Source organism: Micropterus salmoides, unplaced genomic scaffold, assembly GCF_014851395.1.
Source record: "Micropterus salmoides isolate LMB-PRFRI ecotype aquatic unplaced genomic scaffold, ASM1485139v1 Ms_hic_scaffold_14, whole genome shotgun sequence".
In the NCBI taxonomy this organism is placed as follows: domain Eukaryota; kingdom Metazoa; phylum Chordata; class Actinopteri; order Centrarchiformes; family Centrarchidae; genus Micropterus; species Micropterus salmoides.
Genome location: NW_024040485.1, coordinates 24,797,767 through 24,816,105, shown reverse-complemented (window position 1 = coordinate 24,816,105; position 18,339 = coordinate 24,797,767). Strand labels below are relative to the sequence as shown.

At 37.6% G+C, this 18,339-nt stretch overlaps 1 pseudogene; it reads left to right on the top strand.

Moving 5' to 3' along the window:
• The first annotated feature begins 983 nt into the window (after positions 1-983).
• On the top strand, positions 984-9,726 carry LOC119902994 (annotated as a pseudogene).
• The last annotated feature ends 8,613 nt before the right edge of the window (positions 9,727-18,339 follow it).

Sequence of the window (18,339 nt, the reverse complement as noted above, 5' to 3'; positions counted from 1 at the left end):
TGTATGCTCTGTATTCTTGTTCTTTGTTCATGATTATGTTTTGTTTGGTCACTCATGTATTTGTTCCATGTTTCCTGTTTTATTTTGAAGTCATCTATCTCTGTTGTTCGTGTCTTGCTTTGTTTCCTGTCAGTCCTGTTTTCGTAATGTTTTACTGTGTTCATTTCATCACACTGCCCTCTCTGTTTCTCTATGTACATAAGTCTGCGTGTTCTTGTCGGCTCGTTAATTCTGTTGAGTGTTTCCCTCCTGGTTTTGGATTATTTATTCTGTCTTGATTGAAGTTTCATCACTAGTTACAACAAATATGACTAACTGTGCCTGCTCTGCCAGGTGTCCTGCATTTTGGGTGCAAATCCCTTGTTACCTTATCAAGTCCAAGCATAAGCACACAGCATACAGCAGTACTGCTTACGGAGTACTTACTAGGGTTATGATGACTTCACAGGTTAAACTTTCCTGCAGAAGCATTGGCAGAAAAGTTTTTATAAGTCAGCATATTGTAAAAGTAAGTGAAAGATCAACGTAACTTTCTGTGAGTGAAAAGCAAAGTTATGGAACACTGTAAAGAATCATCAATTAAGCAGCACATTGGCATTTTGTTTTTAGTAGTGTGGCATGTGTAGTGTGCTAGAGTTCAGACAGCCTAACGTTCATAAAACATTTTTGTGTTTTCCAAGATTGCTAAAACACTTTTTGCAAATAAAAGCTGGTGAAAGTTGTTGATCAATGAATGCTGAGATAAATTTAACTGAGAGATAACATAAAGATGTTACACAGAAAAAAGTAGGAGAATGAAGTATCTGGTTAAATAATCATCAATCACCTAGTTCTTTCTATGATATAAAAAAAAATTTAATTGATGCTTAATCCTTCCTGAAATATGCAGTCCACAGGGTTTAAATATTAATTTGCGTTGTTTAAAAGGGCATCTTCCTGCTGCATCTCTAAACTGAAACTCAGCTCCTTGAACATGACATAATATTGCAGAGTTTGGATTATTTCAGAAGGTCCTCCTTTTAGCTCTTTCCTTCCCCAATTTTATTCTGCCTATTCACTTTGCCAGTGTATTATTTACCCAGTCAGATCCAGAGCGACACTCTAATACAGACTGGATCTTTCAGGCTGACTCTAACCTCACCAAAGATGAGCAGCTGAACCTAACTCTGCCCTGGGAGGAGGATGGGACCTTCAGCAAGTGTCAGATGTTTGTGCCTGTTGACTGGGACATTGGTGCCATCAGGATGTATGGACTCAATGAGACCACAGGGTGTCAGAATGGATGGGTGTACAGCAATACACTGTATGAGGCCACCATTGTCACTGACGTAAGTGATAGGTTTGTCTTATTGTCAATAACATTACATTGTCTTATAAATTTATCTCTTATTAACCACTTGGTTGTTTTTTTCTACAGTTTGATCTAGTTTGTGAGCATGCTAATTTGTTGCAAAAGGCTCAAACAGTGTTCATGGCTGGCATTCTTGTTGGTTCTCTCTTATTTGGACCTATTGCTCAATCGTAAGTGTCCCTTTTGTGTAGAATGTGTGTGTAAAACTTGTTTAATTAAAATCCATCACACACTTACACAGGTTATATCACATATGCTGACCAGAGGGGTTTTATCTGTTCCAGGTTTGGTCGTAAACGAGGAACTCAGATTCCAGTCATTGTGATTCTCATATTTTCTGTAACAACTGGATTCATGTTGAGAATAGGCCATGGAGGTTATCCAGTGAACAGCGTCATACTGGGTACAGTATACTCCATCATCTTACATTAGATATCACAGCTTTTTTCCCTTTCCATTACCACCCAATCAGTTGATTTATGAATAAAGGGCTCAGATTTTTCCTGTTTAGTCTTCTATTTAATTTTCAGCTCCTTCATCCTACTCCATAATCTTTGGCAGGGGTAGGGAAGTTAAGGTTATGAACTCAAGGTTAACTGTCATTTATGTCCTTTTTCTAGCCACTGAGTGGATTGGTGTGTCCAGAAGATCATGGGGAGCATGTGTGACTCATGAAGTTATGGCAGTTGGACAGTTTCTCCTCGCTGTTGTGATATACTTCATCAGAGATTGGAGACTAACTCAACTACTCACAGCAGCTCCACTTGCAGTTGTTGCTATTTACATATGGTGTGTATCAACTTTTTTTATTATCCTCAAATGTTTTATAGGTAAATTACAGATTATAATAAGTGCTCCTTTTTATATGACAGGTTTATTCCAGAGTCGGCCAGGTGGTTGTTGAAAAGAGGAAGGACAGAAGAGGCCGAACAGCTGATCACCAAAGTGGCAGCAATCAACAAACGCACTGTTTCAGAGTCTCTACTGGAAATGGTATTGAACCTTCATAAAACAAAATTCTTCCAATTGCATCAACACTTATATAGAATATTATATTATACCATGTAGTCTATGTTAAGGGTAAAAAATATATATATATATATGTATCTGAAATATCTGCAATACAATGAACACCTGTACAATATAATGCAATCCAATCCAATAACACTGCTAGAACCTCAACTACTTAGATTACAGTTGAGATCTTGCTTCAACTTCTTTGTAACTTTTGAGGCAAAACTTGGATTCTAATGGCTTCGAAACATAACTGGACTGATTTTTATTATTCACCACTGAGACAGTGTGAACAAACACCTTTTGCAAGGCTGTTGGATTACATGATTTGCTAACATAAACAAATATTTGCATGATATTTTGTCCACCCCTCTGCATTACAGATTGTTGAGAAAGAAACTAAGAAAAACGGAAGTGTAACAATTCTTATCCAATCATCTGTGCTTAGGAAGTATTTCTTTACCATAATATTCGCATGGTAAGTTACATTTTACAATGCACATATCAAGTATACTGAGCCTATAAATAATGTTTTGAGATGTCAGAATTAATGGCAGAGAAAAACCCAAACGCAGATCACGGCAGAGAGTTCACAGTTTATTTAACAAAGAGAATAGTTCAGGGAAGTTGGGCGAGAGAGAGTTGTTCCTTCCAAGGTCCAGGGCTGAAGAAAACACGGGGAGGCTGCTGGCGGCGGCGGCGGACTGGAAAAAGGTTCAGGCTGCTGGCAGAACAGAGTGTTTCTGGCAGGGTGGCATAACTGAGAAAGACACAGGTTAGATTTCGCAAAACTACTGATCAGAAAGCAAACACAGAGTTCAAGGCAGGCTGGTGCGAGACACGACATACGCGATCCACCGGGGACTGGGTGTCTGAGCCTTCCTTTAATCGCTCGTTTAGCTGAGGCTTTTGCTATGTCAGAAGTCGTTAAACACTCCTTAACCACTACCCCATAGAAACAACCTTTCATTTTCAGAATTGGAATAGGCCTACTTTATTGATCTCCGAGGGTGAAGTCTTTGTTACAGATACCCGCAAAGCATAAAAGGAATAGAAATAATAGGTAGCTGAAGTTACTGAGTAGAGAATTTAATAAAGTATACAAATCCAAAAATATAATTATAAATGATAATAAATGTGGATATCTACAGTATGATACAGTAGCTTATTAACAGAGGTGTAATGATAATTAGCAGGAAAGATATAGGCCCTAGTGTAATAATAAATAATAATGAGTGCTGGCAGTGATGAGGCGTAATGGATTAAAAATCCGTCACTGAGTAAAGTTGAAGTTGTTTCAAGAATGATAAAAGAAAATTGGAACAATGTCTCACATTTGTTATATGTCAAGATTTTTATTCAGAAATATTCAGCTGTTTTGGGGCTGAGTCGGGGTTTTTTTCATAATTGACATCCCCAGCCTTGGAAAAATTTGGTCACATCATGGAACATTTGTTGCTGGCAACGATAAGTTATTTTTTTGCCATCATAGGCCTACAGGTGCGGATATACTACAATAAATCAAAGGATCGTGTGTCCTTGGGACAAAAGCATCTGTCAAATTTAAGCCTTCTGAGAGTTAGAGGCTGCTGTGTGGTTTGTTCCAAACACTGTGAATCAAGCGTAGAAGCGGCAGGTGTGCCACCTGTCGAAACAGGGGTGAAACGCACCGAAGCCTCGCTTCACTACGGTCACGTGACATTGACGTTTTGAACCATGCCTTGGAGCAGTGTTTCGAAACACACACACACACACACACACACACACAGAAACAGCCGAGCACTCGTGACATGAGATGCTAAATTAATTATAGCCTACATATTACAATTTATATAAAATGTAGCCTATCTTATTTTTCTTTGTATGATGTATTTTGTTTTTTTGTTTTTAAATCCTCAGGTTCACTGTGGATGTTACCTACTACTGCCTTTCATTCAGTATGGGAAATTTTGGCTTTGGCGTCTTCCTGACGCAGCTCATGTTTGGCTTGACTGAAGTACCAACTCATATACTTTGCATCTGGCTGTTGGAAGCGCTGGGGAGAAAAGTGTCACTGATCTCAGCACTTCGGATTGAAGGATTCTTGTGCACCTTAATTCTGGCTTTTTTTTCGCCTCCCAGTAAAGCATTTAAGAAGTGATGGTGTTTCTCTGATTTTTGTCTGCTTTTAAATATGCTAGCATATTGTGGCTAGCGCCTGAAAGTCAACGTTGGTTTGTCAGTCAGTGCACTCTTTTGGTCCACGGAGAAATATCTCAAAAAGTTGGTACAGACATTCATGGTTCCCATTGGGTGTATCCTAAAGGTGTTAGTGATACTCTAACTTTGACTGTAACTCCACCAGCAGGTTGACAAGAACAATTGCTGCCAAATTTAGACAATTTTGACAAAAAATGACATTATGAAATAAAAACAGACTTTTGAAAGTTATTTAGAACTAACATGTCTATAATGAAATCAAAGTATACAATTTGTGAAAACGACAATGAATGCTGAAATCTAATTTCATGATAATGAGTATCAATAATTTATTTAATTAAATAAATTTATATATTTTACACAATTTATTCAGATGATTTATTTCATAATGACTTTACTTATTGAACGTTGCGATTGTCAGATGATAGCATTAAAGCTAAGGTAGGCAATGCTGAAGAAACTACCAAGAGATAGATGGATCCAACTGAAAAATAAGATTTATGTTGTGCTTGTGGCGGCAGGGCTCTTGCAATGACAATGTTGGTCAGTCGATCATTCTATCACTTTGGTCCAAAGATAAATAGCTCAACAAATACTACCTCATTTGAAGAACAGCTTCTTACTGTAGACTTTATGCCTTGTGCTAAAGTTGACTAGTTTTTAATTTATCTGTGTGTGTGTCAATTCTGTTCAAAGGTAATGCTGCTGCTGTTACCGTGTTAGCAACCTCAGCACGTTTTTTTCATGAACGTTGCTGTATCCACATGTGTTGTGTATATTCAGGAACTGTTCCCAACATCTTTTCGGTAAGCTGAGTCTTTTCCTCTCCCTGTAGGGAGGAAAATTCACCATCGCAGTCATTTTCAGATAACACAAGACATAATGGTTGTCAATTAGTTGTTGGTGTGAGTACAGTAAGAGGTCAAACATTACAATTATAGTAAAAACATATTCATAGTACTTGCCTCTGATTGTCTCTGACACCACTAAAGGACACCAGTATGTTTTCTTTTGGCTAGCTGTATTGTGTTAAGCTCAACAGCTGCCTGGCCCAAATACTGTATGATCACAACAAACCTTTTCTTGCTTCAGTGTTAATTGACATGTTTGTTAAAGTGTTAATTATCTGTTGCATTCAAAAAAGCACTGAATTGTGTTAACTGTCAGCTAATACAGTTGGATAGGTTAAATGTTTCTGTCTGAAGAATGCACTGATTAAGGGCAATATGATTACTATTGCACTATTGTATCATGTTATAATGTGCTTGATCTTATTTAAACTGTTGAAGAAGCTTGATGAGACACCATTAAGTTTATAACAATACACGTTTTTACTAAGTCTAAAATACTTTAAAGTAACAAGCTGTGTACATTAGAGCTCTGTATGTTTCTGTTTCAGACAAACAGCCACTGGTTTGGGAGACATTAGAAGCAAATTTGGTGGCTTGCTGTCTCCGTTGCTCAACATGTTGGCCGTGTACCACTGGTCCATACCCACCATAGTTTTCAGCAGCCTTCCACTGATCAGTGAAGCTCTGTGCTTCCTGCTTCCTGAGACCAGGAGAAAAGAGCTTCCTGATTCAATCGAACAGGCCGTGGGAAATAGGAAAGCGATGCTGTCTCCAGCATAAAACCTTCTTCAAGGCCATGACTCTGCACAGTCAATATATCTGTCAGTGTTAGTGATTTGTGCAGTATAACAACGCCAAGATGTTCTACAGCATGATAAATATGTTTGTAAATCTATTTATTGTGCATGCTTCAGGAGTTATGCAGGCCTGCTGGCCCATTTCTGTGAAAGCCTTCCCTCTGAAGGCAAATTTTATACCAAAATTATAATTCTACAACACACCATTAAGTATGAAAACCTCAACCAGATGCCCTCTTCCATTTGGGATCAAAAAGGCCTGCCAAACAGTAGTGATGTGCGATACCACTTAATTCCTATTTGATCCAATACCAAGTAATAGCCAGGCTGATATTGCCGATACCAATACTTTTTATATATTTTATTTCTAGTTTAATGTGACCTCCCCCTTCCCCTTTCTGTATTTATAAGAGAATTAAAGAGTAGGCTGTAGGCTTACCAATTCCAAATAATAGCTGCATAATGACAAGACATCAAACTACTGTCATATTCTTTAATTATAATAATAATATCCTGCTCAGAACTGCCGCTTCATAACATCATATTATTTTGACTTAATCTCAGATGTTTAGCAAAGTTTGTGGTGTTGCGAAAGTATTTCACTGTCTTTGCACACATCACACACAGCGTCGACTGCTTTAACAGTCAGCTAGTCAGTATTCAATCACAGGAAATGTAAAGGGCTGCAGCGGCTCACTTCAAAGAAGCTCCGTTACAGAGCGGACTTTGACAGGCAGAAGGAGAAGTAAACCGAGTAGCCTATAATTAGACCATCCTGGTGACAGTAAGATACTTATGATAAAACACACACTCATGCCAAATTACTGAGTTTAGATCTTGATCCTTTTATATGAGGATCGATCCTAGAGCAGGAAAAGTTGGAATTGGAAATATATTTTATTATCGATCTGCACATCACTACGAAACAACCCACTCACAAACAAACAACAATTAAACTCTGCAAATAACTGTAAAACCCTGCAGCTCAACAGCCAACCAACAATCTAAAACCCAGAAATATTCAGTAGACCTTTTTCATTGAAGACATTATAACAGGTGTAAATAATGAATGATGGCTGTATTCCAGCCCTGTTCAATTGGTGGCCCGCGGGCCACATCCGGCCCAGACGCAACCTCCGTGTGGCCCAGCATACATAATCTGATATATGACAACATGAATAAACTACATATATAATGTATGAAAGTAGCTAACAAGAGAGCGCTGTGTTTTGGTTTTACACAAGCACAGCCCTAGCTCAGCTAATAGCTAATTGTTACAAACAACCTAAAGTGAAAGCTGTGGGTCTGTAGTCTGTTTAGCTTAGTTTGCCACATACATTAAAATCCGGCACATTGTGAAACTCAGCTGGTGCTTGAGACAAACCATCTCCGTTCTACCAGCAGCAGTGGAGTGAGGAGGACAGGATGAAGGACTGATACTGACTGATGTCTGTGCTCTTCATTCTTCCTAAACTTCACTCAGTATTTTGATGTCAGGAATAACATTTATTTTAATAACATTTTAGAGTTGTTTCCAGTGAGATAGTAGTGACTTTGTTGTTATAATATTGTTATAATAATGTGGCTGTTCTAGAAACAACATTTAGTTAAAATAAAATACACAATTCTAATCCTGTTCTAAATATTTACGTTTTTAAAATGAATTTATATTTTTTAAAAGGCAATTATTTAGTAATGAAAAAGAACTGATACAAGTATCAATGAAGAACTGAACTGATAAGGAGTATCAATATGAGTGTATCAACATAATCCTAATGATAACCCAACTGGTGAGAAAATATCTGTTATCCATTACCTGCTTTTAAAATCTGGCCCAATTGAATATGTAATTGAATTGCCTTGCTGTATTCCATCAAGGTGCTACAGTTGCAGGATCCTGGTATTTTGCTTGCTGGCTCACTGCCACACATGTCTTACTGAGACACTTGAATGTTTATTTGTTATTTGTTATTTGTAATGCATGTTTTTTTACGGAAGCCCTGAAAGGCAAGTGAGATTTTGCAAATCTGACCTGTAATTTATTTATTTTTGTCAGGATCAGTGTTTTTTATTGTACTACTCATTTTGACCACAAGAGGCTGAATGCATCACTACCACATGTCTTAAATATAAGTTTTAATTTCTCCTATATACTCCAAACACATGATACATATATTGTGTGTTACCATGTAACATCAGCTGTCGTGTCTTTCTTTTGGCTTTTGGCTAAAAATTAATTGTAATTGATGCTTTACCTGAAAGAAAAAATTAAATGCTTTTAGAACATGGTGTAGTGGTGCACTTTAGCTTCCTGTGGCCAAAATGAGTATTTAACTCACAGTTCAACCAGTCAGTCACTCTATGCAGTGGCTTTTTTGGGTCCGTCATACTTTTCATCTATGCACAATTTCAAACATACCATTTGAGTAAATACCAGTTTCCGTGAGAAATGACATATGCATGGTTTTGCGCATTGTTTATACATCTGTCCCCTGGAACTGTGTAAACCCAGGAATAGACTACCTGTATTACTATCCTGTGTACCACCCGTATTGTGTCAAATGTTGATTTAGCCTGCGAGAAATAATGTAACGGTACAAAGCAAATATGTAGCGATTTGTGTATACCACCCTTGCAAGGCAGGAGCAGCCAGGTAATGTACTTTAGCACGGATCTATCACTATTTGAACGTTCATTTTAGATTTATTGACGTTTTACCGATACTCAGATTCTGTATTTCACCAATTCTACTTCATTCTACTTGTTTTAGTGTTTACTCACTTGAATCTGCTCACCTTGCCTTTTTTTTTAACCCCCCTCCCCCCAAACACCGTCTTGCCTCGCCTCTTTCTCCTTCCCTGTGTCTATGCTGACTTTGTCCTTCAGCAGTATGTTTTACAAAATTGCCCAAAAGACACAGAACTCGTCTTTGTGTAGTCTGTGGCACTTACCATAATACGTAAGTTTAAGCATCTCAGATGAACAAGTCTGTCAGCAGTGACAAGAAATTATTATATGGTTCATAAAAGTGGGATTTATTACAAGGTCGTATTAGATTTGATTGGCATGGGCAATGTGTACCTCATTAACTCGGTGTCGATTTTAAGTGACCGTACTTTTTATATCCTTTTTAAAATATGTAATGCAGCCTGTCAAAGTACCACTGGTAAATGTAATTGTTACATATCATGCAATGTAAATCATTATTGTGCAAGTATGGTCTTATTCTATTTATTTTTAAACTCTGTTACCAGATTCCTGTGTAATGACATACATGGCATGTCATAATGATAGGAATATAGTAAAAGCCAGCAAGCAATTTTCCTATTGCACACCAATAACTGTTTATTCACACCAATGTGCTTTAAAAAAAAAAAACAGAATAAAAACATCTTCTATTGTGTGTCCTCATAAAACAAAATGACCTTTTGCCTGACAAGGCTGCATGAAAAATTGTCATAAGACACAGAGGTCAATGAGTATGTTTATGAAGTAGATATTACTATTCAGTAAAACAACCCTGTAATAAATGTAACTTCATGAAGCTTATAATGCTGTGTTGTTAGCGCTGCTGTCATTCACTGTAGCCACAGTTTACCTTGGTAGCCAGAGTTTGATCACAACAGCTGGTAACAAAGTGTGTTAGCTAAAAAGCAAATTCTCTAATTTACATGACTTTGTGCCAAGCAACTCTTTGTTTCTATAGTTTGTATCTATAATCTTGATGGTAAGGGATAGACTGTAGGCCTGTATAGGAGAGAGATCCCAGAAAATTAGAATAGGGAAAACGGTTCAGATTGCAGATTTAGCTATTAGGATCTAGCGTTCTGGTTAAGAGCCCTGGATTTTAATAAGGTAGTGGATAGTTTTGATAGAAACAGGTGAAGAAGAATTTTTTTTAGGGTGACAGTTTTAGGGTGAGACAGCTGCTGTTCTTGCTGTTGTGCGAGTGTCTACCAGACTGACTTAATGTTAGCAAACTATGCAATCATACATTTCTTAGCATTTCTTTACTTTGACAAAATTAAAAGTGAACAAGCTAAAGGTCCATTGTGTAATATTTCTGAGGCTCTATTGACAGAAATGCAATATAAAATCCATATATCCATAACTATGTTTTCAGGGGTGTATAAAGACCTCACATAATGAGCCGTCAACGAACAAACGTCATCACGGCGTTCTTCTTCTGCTTGTGTAATTCCGGTAGTGTAGACGCCTGTCACTACATTGAATACATACAAAAAAGAAGAAGAGGGACTAATATTAATAGTAATATACAGTCTCCGAGTAGTCTTCTGGTTTATAAGAAGTAAGAAGAGAAGTGACATTTGGACAACTGAAGGAGCGCACACGTGTTATTTAGCACGAGAGCCGACAGCCAGACTGAGTCGGGACAGACAGCTGACGGCAGAAATTACAGATTTTGTGGATTTTCCCAGATGGAAGGCTATGATGTTAATGTGGGACAGATGTTTTCAAAGCGGGGCTGAAGTTGTCTGTTTTCTGCTGTACTGTGTTGTGAAATATGGATTAATTTCATGTCGCCTACTTATTCTCCAGCCTGTGGTTTGGGTTTGCTGGTTACTTAGCAAGACAATCAGCTGATCAGTAATGTTAATTGGCAATAAAACCGTAACGTTAGCTTAGAGCATGGAAGCATCAACCAGCTAAACCTTTACTGACTGGTAGAAAAACATTTATTGTTAGTTGGATTGGTTTATTCTCCAGCGCTGTGCTTTGGCTTGTGGTGTTATGTTAGTTGGATTAATTTCATGTAGTGACTCTCTCTCTCTCTCTCTCTCCTGAACTCTGTTTTTGGCTTTTGGCTGGTTACCTTTGTGAGAATCAGCTGATCGCTAATTGGCAATAAAATGGCAGCTTCCAGCATCGAAGCTAAGATCAGCCAGCTAAACTTTGAAAAAATATGTAGTTGGATTGTAACTTCATGTAGTTCTTCTCCAGTGCTCTGTTATGGCTTTGTTACGTGGACAGAAATGCGGCGTTACCTTCCTGAGACAAACAGCTGATGCATATTATTGGGGAAGCTCAGATCAGCAGCTAAACTTCACATCTTACTGCCCTGGTGGAAAACATGTATTTGTTTTTACTGCTAATGGTGATATATAACAAGACCGTGTGCCTATCAACTGACCAATAATAAAGACTTTCCAAATTTGCATTAAAAAATGTTATTGGAGATTGCTTCCCACTGTGCACTGTGTAATATTTGCAGATTGCTTATCTAATTAAACAAAGTGAGAGGAGCCTTGATCCTCACCTGACGATGCCTTTGTAAACTTCATGTATTATGTGGTTTATAATGGACTGTGGTGCAGAAAAGCAATGAGGCTTACATTGTTCTGGTATCTGTCAGTGGTCATACTTTGGTATGTTAGTCCAGATGAGCCAACCCTCCCAAGGTGTAAAATAATGTATTACAGGAGTGTGGGACATCATTTAGCACTTCATTTCTTCATGTGGCTGTTGTTTATTAATGAAAAAGTAACAATAATATTCAACAAAACATTTGGTTTTACATAATTTATATAATTTCTTAACACATCTATCTAAAGAAACCTCATTTCTTGACTGGCAATCTCTTTTATCTCATAGATGACATCTTTGTCCTGTCTCAGGCACCGTAGCTATACTGCTGGCTTGGGTAGGGGAGGGTGGGTGCAATTTGCAACCCTCACCACTAGATGTCACTAGAACTTACACACTGAACCTTTAACAGTAGGCAGCTTTAAGTAACTTAATGGTCTTAAGTAACATGTTACATTTAAATGGTCTGGAAATGGCAATGATGTGGTCATCCACATGCTAACCTCTGCTTTCTCTGTCTCTTTATACATTCATGGTCCTGAGATAGACTGTATTAAAAAGATGTAGGACATGACAGCTCCCCAAAAAGGCTGGAGTATAGGTCATAAACCTCCATAAAACTCCAACAAGAGAAACAGTAAAATGCAATAAAAGCTTTACAAATAAACATATGATTCCAGATCTGATTTGAGGCATATTAAGAGGCCATTGTGTGGTAAAGAAGAAGAAGATATACTTTATTAATCCTACAAAGGGAAATTCAATGTTTTTACTATTATTGTTGTTGTTAGTATTTACAGTGGCACCTCTCCAGCTACCAGTCCACACTCTGGTCCAAGCTGGATTCAAACCAGCAACCCTCTAGTTCCCAGCTTAATCCTTACGGACTGAGCTACTGCCGCCGCATAGCTAAATAGCTAAATTATGCCAATGGCAGTTGTTGCAGCAATTGTATATTGGTGAGGGATTAAGCAAATAATTGAGCTACAACAAACTGTTGTCTTGTGTATTGTAAAATGTATTGATAAAAGAGAATAAATAGAGAACACAAATCATCTGTCCCCAAGCAAAGGGATGAATAATCATTTACACAGTCTAAGTTCCTATGTTTTGGGGAACAGAGATTTTCTCCCGTCCTTGAATGCACATTGAAGCAGAGGAACAGCAAGAAAGAAAAACACCAAAACAATCTCACATCTCTGACCTAAACCCTAGTAAATGTGGACAGACTAACATTAGAAGTATCGAAGAAGGAAAGGTTAAGGATAAAAAACACAATACATACAGTCCCCTCCAAAAGTATTGGAACGGTAAGGCAAATTCCTTTGTTTTGGTTGTTCACTGAAGACATTTGGGTTTAAGATCAAAAGATGAGTATGAGACAAGAGTTCACAATTTCAGCTTTTATTTCCTGGTATTCACATCTAGATGTGTGACCTATCACCGTTTGTATTAGACCACAGCATTCTTAGGTGGTCAAAAGTAATGTAACAAATAATCTTAAAGCAAATAACATTTAACATTTTGTGGCTTAACCCTTGCTTGCAATAACTGCCTCAAGCCTGCGACCCATCGACTATTCCAGGTTTTTACCGCAGCTTCTTTCAGTTCTTGTTTGTTTTGGGGTGTTTCTCCCTTCAGTTTCCTCTTAAGGAGGTGAAATGCAGCTCTATTGGGTTAAGGTCAGGTGATTGACTTGGCCAATCTAAAACCTTCCACTTTTTCCCCCGATGAAGTCCTTTGTTTTGATGGCAGACCCAAAGGTCATTGTCCTGCTGCATGATAAACTTCCTCCAGATTAGTTTCAATGCATTTCTCTGTAAATTGGCAGACAAAATGTTTCTGTACATTTCTGAATTCATTCTGCTGCGACCATCATCAGTTACATCATGAATAAATATTAATGAGCCTGTTCCAGAAGCAGCCATGAACACCCAAGCCATTACCTCCACCAGGCTTCACAGATGAGCTTGTATGCTTCGAATCATAAGCAGTTCCTTTCTTTCTCCACACTTTGGCCTTTCCATCACTTTGCTAGAGATTAATCTTGGTCTCATCAGTCCATAAGATTGTGTCCCAGAACATTTGCGGCTCATCTCTGTACTTCTTTGCAAATTTCAATCTGGCCTTCTGATTCTTACTGCTGATGAGTGGTTTGCATCTTGTGGTGTGGCCTCTATATTTCTGCTCTGAGTCTTCTTCCAACAGTGGATTGTGATACCTTCACCCCTGCACTGTGGAGGTTGTTGCTGATGTCACTTACTGATGTTTTGGGGGTTTTCTTCACAGCTCTCACAATATTTCTGTCATCAACTACTGTTGTTTTCCTTGGCCGACCTGTTCCACGTCTGTTGCTCAGTACACCAGTAGTATCCAAAATGTCTTAATTGAACAACAAAAACAAAGGAATTTGCCTTACTGTTCCAATACCTTTGGAGGGGACTGTATATAATGTCGTGGAAATTTTATTCCTGGTGAGGGATTGAACAAATAATCGAGTTACAACAAACCATTGTCTTTGAATAACTTATTAATAAAAGAGAATGAACAGGGCAGGGCAGCTTCGGGCGTCTGGCCCCGAGTAAAGGGATGCATAATCATTTACACAGTCTAGGTTTCTATGTTTTTCTCTCAGCCTTGAATGAACATTCCAGGAGAGGAGAGGAACAACAAGAGAGGGAAAACACCAAAACAATCTCATAGCTCTGACCTAGTAAATGTGGACAGAGAAACATAGTAAAGAATAAGGAAAGGTTAAGGATAGAAACACAATACATATCTATAAGACATCACAATAATAGTAATAATAATATTGAAAGATCATACATAAATGTAAGAGCACACAATTTTCTGCCATAACATGTATCTATAAGACATAACAATAACTGTAATAATAATAATAGTAAAAGAACACTAATAAAAGATTAAATGTAAGAGGAAACTTAATTAAGATGCCGGACCACACACTTACCGTTTATAGAATCTTGAAATACGATTTCAGACACCCCTAAAATGGACCATACCATTTCCAAACCTTGAAGTTAGTTGAACATCTGTCTGCATGATTCCCAGCTGCTCATTGAAGTCCAGTGCTTCACACTACAAGCTAATGGAGACACTGTAGGTTAAGAAGTTATCTAGCTTGTTTAATAAACTTTTCATTTTCAAATTCAAAGTTGGCTTGGCTTTTTATTACCACTATAAATTGTAACTGTTAGCTAACACTGGTGCTTAGAGCAGAGAAATTGAGGATTAGTTATTGTAGAGATTAGGGCTGGACAATAAAACAATAACAATAATTATCGCAATATAATTTCTTTCAATAACAATATAACAAATATTCATAAATGTTTGATTTTATTCACTTGAATCATACACAAATTAGGACTTCATTTTTCTTATTAAGATGTTTATTCTGTTGAGGAAAAGGACTGAAAAAGGTTTTACATAATTTTACTTAAAGATATTTGTTGACAAAGATTTTATCATAAATATTTTGAATGTTCTGTCTCAGATTTGTGATGTGATCCACTTTTTGGCATCAAGTGTTGACCACAAAGAAAAGTTTAAACCACAATTAACCATCAGGTTTCTTCAACTTTCACTCAGGAGCAAAAATCAGCCTTTAAACATATATAGAAAAAACTATTTGATACTTATCATAATAATTATGGATATCGAAAGATATGAAACTTTTTATCATGATAACATTTTTGGCCATATCGTCCAGCCCTAGAAGAGATACATTTTCAGTATTTTTACAATAAGCATGACATTTGTTTTCACTCTGGAATTCAGGAGTTAAAAATTTTTAAAATCCAGTTGTTTTCTTTCAAATGTATGATTACTACTTTATTAAATGCAGATTACATTTCATTCACAGTCAAACTCAGAAAAAGGAAAGGAGATATTCAACAGTTTTTTGGTGCTAAAAAAGAGTAAATTGAAACTTGAAATGATAAGAATTAGGAATTAGAGAAGAAAATGCAGCCTGTATTTTATGAGAGTATCTTTGGTTCTGGTTCAGCATTGTGTTGGTCTGCTGTTGTGTGTGTGTGAGGGTCTGACTTTCTGGCAGTTTTGCTCTAAAATACTTGGTGACCCCTGACTACAAAAGTTGTTGAGTGGTATGGGGCACCCATGAACTGGTGTAATGAATTTGATGTATCATCATCTACAAACTGCAAACATTACGTTAAATAAGCAAGGATATAGTTTACTGAAGCACGGGCCTGCACTGTCCTGGGTTTCCTTCCTTCCTAATCAGCAGATGGATTTATTAATAATTTAGCTTTAGAAATAATGCTAAAATCACATATGTGATATCATCAAATCCTGCAGTTGGTATCAGTAGGAGTAGTATGTTAGATTGGAACCCAGCTCTCACTTCCCACGTGTATCAGTGAGCCTTGCTTTTCAGTGCTTTTCCTTCCTTGGACCACTTTTGGTAGGTACTGACCACTGCAGACTGGAAACACTGCACAAGAACTGCAGTTTTGGAGATGCTCTGACCCATTCGTGTAGCATCACAATTTGACCCTTTTCAAAGTCGTTCAAATCCTTACGCCAGAAGAATCTGGTTTCTTTCAAACTTTTTTGAAAATATTCAACAAAAAAAATGCATGTTCAGTCTGACAGACTGGGCCCCTATGTTACTGGAGAGAACAATGGGTACAGCACTCTCCTTTTTCAATAAGCCTATTCTCTAAATGACAGGTTGTTTGAGCAGGTGTCACTTGTTACAATCCTGTGCACACAGTATCTCACAAAAGTGAGTACACCCCTCACACTTTTGTAAATACTTGATTGTATCTTTTCATGTGAATACACTGAAGAAATTACACTTTGCTACAAAGTAAAGTAGTGAGTGTACAGCTGGTATAACAGTGTAAATTTGCTGTCCCCTCAAAATAACACATAACACAGCCATTAATGTCTAAACCGCTGGCAACAAAAGTGAGTACACCCCTAAGTGAAAATGTCCAAATTGGGCCCAATTGGCTATTTTCCCTCCCCGGTTTCATGTGACTCGTTAGTGTTACAAGGTCTCAGGTGAGAATGGAGAGCAGGTGTGTTAAATTTGATGTTATCACTCTCAAACTCCCTCATACTGGTCACTGGAAGTTCAACATGGCACCTCATGACAAAGAACTCTCTGAGGATCTGGAAAAAAGAATGGTTGCTCAACATAAAGATGAGTGGTCAGCAATAGGTGGCCCACGGGCCACATTGCTTTGATAGCAGAAAAATAAGAAAGACATAAATTGATAACGGCTGGTGCTGAAATAAATCTCAGTCATTACAGCAACAGTTAATCACATAACCACTTCCTCTTAAGTGATTGTGCCTCTAAAATAAAAGCGCAAGAACGTATTTTGCAGCAATGCTCATATCAAGTTTAGGGAGTCCCGCACAAGTCCTACATGAGTGCTGCCGGTACTGGGAAGCTACAGATCATTGAGAGAACCATGAATTCCATCATGTACTGTGATATACTGAAGCAGAGCATGATCCTCTCCCTTCAGAGACTGGGCCGCAGGGCAGTACTCCAACAGGATAACGTCTCCAAACACACCTCCAAGACGACCACTGCCTTGCTAAAGAAGCTGAGAGTAAAGGTGATGGACTAGCCAAGCACGTCTCCAGACCTAAACCCTATTGAGCATCTGTGGGGCATTCTCAAACAAAAGGTGGACGAGCGCAAGGTCTCTAACATCCACCAGCTCCGTGATGTTGTCATGGAGGAGTGGAAAAGTACTCCAGTGGCAACCTGTGAAGCTCTGGTGAACTCCATGTCCAAGAAGGTTAAGGCAGTGCTGGAAAATAATGGTGGCCACACAAAATATTTACACTTAGTGCCCAATATGGACATTTTTCATTTTTCACTTAGAGGTGTACTCATTTTTGTTGCCAGCGGTTTAGACATTAATGACTGTGTGATGTGTTATTTTGAGGGCACAGCAAATTTACACTGTTATACAAGCTGTACACTCACTACTTTACATTGTAGCAAAGTGTAATTTCTTCAGTGTTGTCACATTAAAAGATATAATCAAATGTTTACAAATATGTGAGGGGTCTACTCACTTTTGTGAGATACTGTACATGCTTACACTACTGAGTCGACTATTGTATTGTATAACCAATGGTATGTGGTTTAACTAAAGAATCTATTCAAAACATAAGTAAAATGTATATTGATAATGTTGTTAGACAGCAAGATGTGGTAACTTTTCATCATATTATGGCTATTAAAAACATTGCAACTCAAAAAAATCATTTTATTTTTTTTATTTTTTTAACCCTATACAAAATTAACAGTTGTCAAGAATATACTTTTTAGGCTTATAAGAATTCAACAACTTTCCAAAAGGTTAATGCTTGCTTTTATTTTCCAGATATGCTTCATCCAAAACTCAGCAAATTTAACTGAAACATCAGCATTTGGATGTGTATCATTTAAAGAAACATTTCCACCTCAAACGAATAGGCATTTAAAGTGGACATTGCATACATTTGCTAGCAAGAAGTCAATGATAACAGTTTGGACTTTAATCCAAGTGACAATAAAAAGACACATTCAAAAAACAACCTTCAAATTCAACATAGCCTTCAGACAATGATAAAGTTTTAATGCACAATACCAGTTCTATACACTAGGTCAAGGTCAAGGTCGATTTATTTATCATTTCATAACATGGAATTGTATGGCTGTAGCTGTTATATACAATCATCATCTAGAGTAGATAGGTGAATATAATAAGTAACTGATAAATGAGATAGAGACAAAAACATTTTACAA